Consider the following 6,000-nt stretch of genomic DNA (forward strand, 5'->3'; position numbering starts at 1 on the left):
CCAGAGGATTTTCAGAGGGACCTGATAGAATGCGGCTGGTTGCATGGTGACTTTCCCTGGCAGGATTGTCTGCTACCTCATGCTTGCCAAGGGGATCTACAGGGAGGGAGATGGGGAAGGCCTGGGGTTGGTAGGCAGGATAATTGCCCAAATAACACAGTAAGCAGAGAATGAAGCAAGTAATCAGAAGCTATTAAGTAGGTCATAGAACCTAGAAAAGGAAGGAAAATAGTGTTGAAACTATCCATTGGGGAAGGTGACCTGGAGAGAGACTCAGAAGATGGGGAACACTTCCCTATCATTGGACTCTTCTCCCTGCAGGAGGATGCAAAGGTGAGCTTGCTCCATTTGATGCACCACTGATAGACTGGGCACTTGGTAACAGCTCTTGCAGATCAAGTGTGAGTTTTACTGTACACGAGAGACTATAGGAAAGAAAAACAACCCAGGTATGGTCCCTTTAAGGATATTCCAAGCTTGGAAGGAAGAATAGACACACATGAAAGGAATAAAATACTATTTTAAGAAATTAAGCAGTATTCAAAGGAAAGAAATCAGGCAATAATTTTAGAAAGCAATGGTTATCAAAGGAGGTGTTTTTAAGGATAAAGATGTAAGAAGAATGCTTTGAGGTTGCCCAGCTGGCATGGCTTCAGTGGTTGAGCATTGACCAGGAGGTCATGGTTCAATTCCCAGTCCAGGCACAAGCCTGGGTTGTGGGCTCAATCCTCAGTGTGGGGTGTTCAGGAGGCAGCTGACAAATAATTCTCATCCTTGATGTTTCTATCTCTCCCTTTCCTTTCAGAAATTATATTTATATATATAATATATATATATATATAATATATACTACACACACACACACACACACACACACACTTTTTTAGAATGCTTTGAGGCTAAAAAGAAGTCAGAGGATAGGAACTGAACTATGACACAAATGAGAGGTATACTGAAGCAAATTCCTTGAGTTGTGAATTCAATCATTCTTCCCACAAATTTTTATTCACTGTCTACTGAGTTTAAGCACAAGGGATACAATGCCAGGGACACATTCATCCACCCTTTCAGAACATGCAATCTGGTGGGGCAACTGGCACTGAATAAGTATAAGGCATGACCCAAAGATTGCAGGCAAAGGAGGACATGGCAAGGGAACTAGTACATTCAAGGAGGGCAGGGAAGCTTCCATGAGGAATGATGCTTATGCTGAACTGAAGATTAAGTAAAAGTTGGAGGGGAGAAGGGGAGGTGATGAATATACTCTAGGCAAAGCTAACAGCAGTGAAAGAGTTTGGCACATTGAAGGATGACAGAGCCCCTATCAGTATGGGTGACTGATGTAAGAACCAAATTGTAGGAGACCTTGAATGCCACTTGAAGGATTTGGGGCTTGATGCTCGGGATTTTAAGCAGGGGTGTGATATAACATCAGCTATCACCTCTCATCTAAACAGCCTCAGTGGCCACCTAAATCATTTTTTTGTTTTTTTGTTTTTGTTTTGTTTTGATCCTCATCTGACTACATGTTCACTGAATTTTGGATAGTACAGAAAGAATAGAGAAAACCATCAACATGAGAGAAGCATTGACCAGTTGCCTCCCACACGTGCCCCAACATGGGATTGAACCTGCAACCTGGGTATGTGCCCTGACCAGGAATCAAACCCAGACGTTTAGTGTACAGGACGATACTCCAACTGAGCCACACAGGCTAGGGTGCCTCCTAAATCTTATACCTAACCCAGCTCTGCCCTCTGCCAAGCCATTCTCATTTTGCATCTAGAATAATCATTCCCAAGGTTATATCTGATCTTGTCACCCTCCCTCTCTTCCTTAAAACCTTTCTCTTTTTAAAAAAATATTTTTATTGATTTTTAAAAAATATATTTTATTGATTTTTTACAGAGAAGAAGGGAGAGGGATAGAGAGCTAGAAACAGGGATGATAATCATCGACCAGCTGCCTCCTGCACATCCCCCACTGGGAATGCGCCCACAACCAATGTACATGCCCTTGACTAGAATCGAACCTGGGACCTTTCAGTCCGCAGACCGATGCTCTATCCATTGAGCCAAACCGGTTTCGGCTTTATTGATTTTTTACAGAGAGGAAGAGAGAGGGATAGAGAGTTAGAAGGGGATGTGCCCGCAACCAAGGTACATGCCCTTGACTGGAATCGAACCTGGGACCTTTCAGTCCACAGGCCGATACTCTATCCACTAAGCCAAACCGGTTTCGGCCCTTAAAACCTTTCAATGACTAGAAAGATATGTTTCAATGGATAATCATAGTACAACATTGTGGATATTAAGTTCTAGGCCTTTTCATTGTCTTTAAAGTTTTATTTACCTATAAACTGGACTGGAACCTGAATTCTAGTTTTCTCCAATATCTGGCTACAACTCTCCGAAGTAACATTTCCAATTTTTTTCTCCCACTCTTCTGACTTGAAACCACTAAAAACATAAAATAGCCCTTTTCCCAAAGTACTTCACATTGAAGCTGGGTGTCTTGACATAAACTTCAGAGAAATCATCTTAATAGCTCATGTATGGACACCCTTCCTGCCTTTCTGAGTGGGTCAGTCAGAAAGTTTACCAAAATACCTGCTGACATCAACAGAGACATTCACACTAAAAACTAGGAAAATCTGTCAAATTGCCACTGCCTCATGCCATCTAACATCTAGAAATCTTCTCAACTTACCCTCTGAACTAAAAAACTGAATAGTTTGTTCTAATCATTAGCCTTTGTTTTTTTCTTTTGTTTCCATAGAAATGCTTTTTTTTTAATGCTTCTTATTAAATGCCTGATTGCTCATATACAATAGGTGGCCCACCTGTAACACTGCCTCTTGAAATGAGATGCAGCGGTTTTATTGGACTGACCTAGTCCCAGGCCTGAGAGACTGGGTCGATGATGGGTTATGGAACAATCTACCAACTCAGTTTCTGGACTATGAAACTTGGGGATACAGGGTTCAGGACATGCTACCTAACATATTGATACTCTAGCATATTGAATATTTTAAACTGAAGGAATCTGAGAAGCAACATGTACTGGAAGGACTTTCAGTAAATGGACTTTCAGTAAAAGGACTTTCAGGTCATAAAACCCTCATGTAAGAAGTATACTCCCTGGAGAAAAGGAACATCTTTATCTCCTAGTAGGAGGGATGCTGAGAAGAATCTGAACAAATGGGCATTCCTTGCTGTTCCCCCAATTTATTACTCTCAGCTCACACCCTTTTTTGTACTGTCATTTTTTTCAACAACTCTCCACTTTTCATCTAACCTAGCAAAAAAATCTACTCAGGTTTAACTGCTCCTTTGGGTCATTCCCTTATGAAAGCTCCCATGTCACATAAAACATTAAATTTGTATGCTTTTCCCTTGTTAATGTTTATTTGTTTTTTGGTTATAAGGTCCCTAGTTGAGAACTTAGAAGGAATGAGGAAAATACTTTTTTTTTCTTCTATACTTTTTTCATTTAAAAATATTTGGGGGGAAAGTTTGAAAGATATGACAATATTTGTTTATTCTGAGTGGTGGATTATTTGATACCTATGTTATTTTCAAATATATTTCAGATTTTTACTTAAAAGATGCAAAGTATATGTAGGTGAGATCATTTACTAAAAGTAGACCAGAATTGAGTCTGGAAGACATGTTGTAATTTGACAGCAAGATCACAGGAATGGGTAAAAGAACTTCCAGTCTGCAATAGGAGCTCCATGGGTTTGTGGAGGAGTGATAGCATGGTTCTTTGCTTTTCACAAATGCTTGGAATTTCTGCAACCAGACTGGAGAAAACACACTGCCTGTTTTAGCAAAACATGGACAGTGGCAAAAAGGGCAAAGTTAAAAATCACTGAGGTGAGAATTGAAATGACTGGTCATAATATCCAAGCAATTTGGGTACCGAAGTGAAGCCCAGAGAGCTTTTGGTTAGAGTTAAAGGATGAGCTGAAACCGGTTTGGCTCAGTGGAAAGAGCATCGGCCTGCAAACTGAAAGGTCCCGGGTTCGATTCCGGTCAAGGGCATGTACGTTGGTTGCGGGCACATCCCCAGTAGGGGATGTGCAGGAGGCAGCTGATCGATGACTCTCTCTCATCGATGTTTCTAACTCTCTATTCCTCTCCCTTCCTCTCTGTAAAAGATCAATAAAATATATTTTTTTTAAAAAAGAGTTAAAGGATGAAAAGTGTACTCGAAACAGAACTGGAAGAAATGTAAACTGTTTCCAATAAATGAAGGAGGAATAGATATGACAGAATCAGCTTGTAGTAGAAGAGAGGAATTTCAGAGTTTGAAATCCACAAAAAAAGGTTTTTCTTTCATGCTCAGACTAGAACAGGTGTTAGCTCTTCAGTTTGAGCCAGGCCTTGTGACAGAATGATGATGAAAGGGAGAAACCCCTTAGCAACGGAGTGGTGGGGGAGGAGTGCCCGTTGGGTTTGGATTGTCCAAATGTTCCGTTTTCCATGCAGTCTCTACTATGATCAGAGTAACTTACAAAGGAGGAAACAAAAAAACAAAACAGTCAACCGGGAGATCTCTAGCGGTGTTTCGTTGAGGAGGTGGTGGTGTCCCAGGAAAAAACCTTGCACTTGCAAGGGGCAGAGCTAGGTGGGATTTGGGCTCTCAGAGAGCCAGAGCCTGGAGGAACTCACTCCCCTAGGGAGCATGGGTGCAGGGATTGAGCAAACGCCACCCGCCCCCTCCTATGGAGAGGAGCCATGGAGCTGGATCATCCAGGTGAAGGTCTTTGAGGCGAAGGAGGAGGGCCGGAGCCTCACCATGAGTTCCTCCCACCCTGGATCAGACTCCGGGTCCCACCCGCAACGGGGAGCAGCCTCGCCTCGTTGCCCAGCAACCAGCTCCCTGTGCGTCTCTCGCAGGATCACCCACAGTGACGCTAGATGCGCGAGGTGCACATCATCAGAGCCACGCGGTTTCCACCTGCTCCGGGCGGGCGGGCTGGCCAGGGAGGGCCGGCCTAGCGGGCTGGGCCGGCTCACATTGGGGCCTTGCGGGCCGCAGCCGCTGAAACTGCCTGGTTGCTGGGCCGTGGCCAGGCCACAGTCTGGAGATACGGAGTCGCAGTCCGGTAAGCCCTTTCCACGCCCTTAGGCCGCCTAGGCCTCGCACATCACCCAGTCACTTCTGGACTGGTGACCAGCTTCTTCCAACTCAGATAAAGTGATGAACGCAGTTCCCCACATAGTGGTGCGCAGTATTTGTTGCTTAGCTTAGCTCCAATAGTTCATTCTTCGCCTTCCTTGGTTCCTGTGCTCTTGTATGCGTGGGTCCCACGATGCCACTCCTTCTATGACATCCAACCCCTCCTCTCTGCCTGCTGCTCCTTTCCTGGTTTCTACTCCTCAGCTCAGCACACACCCCTGTTTGGGTTTTGTTCTTCCCATTTCTAACAGATGTTGGTCTACTACACCATCTGCTCAATTATCAAGGTTGTTTAGATGGCTCCTAATTGCTCTCCTCTAACAGGACTTATAAGCTCTAGGACTGTGCAGGGCAGCATTATGTGTTTTTTTGTGTGTGCGTTTTTTCCCCTCTGACTCTGTCTAAATCTGAAGTCATAATATACGCTTCCTCTCTCAGTCTCTCGCCTTCTGTGTGCTCACTAAATTTACCAGAATCACTAAAACATGAAACTGTCAGATTTGACTCTTAACCACCTCTTCTGCCCCAACATTCTATGAGGTCCTATAAAGCTGTCTATCATTCTGTCCTTTGCCTTCTTACTGCCTTTCTACAGGTCCTTCGGCCTCTGTTGCATTTACTTTCTGTTGTCACTTTTTCTTTTAGAAAGAGAGAAATATTGATTTGTTGTTCCGCTTACTTATGCATTCTTTTGCTGATTCTTGTATGTACCCTAAGGAGGAAATGGAACCCACAACGTTGGCATATCCAGACAGTGCTCTAACAGGGCTCTCTGTTCCATTTCTTCATTTTGTTTCCTTTCTGCTCCTCAGA

This window comes from Pipistrellus kuhlii, unplaced genomic scaffold, assembly GCF_014108245.1.
Source record: "Pipistrellus kuhlii isolate mPipKuh1 unplaced genomic scaffold, mPipKuh1.p scaffold_m20_p_4, whole genome shotgun sequence".
NCBI lineage: Eukaryota > Metazoa > Chordata > Mammalia > Chiroptera > Vespertilionidae > Pipistrellus > Pipistrellus kuhlii.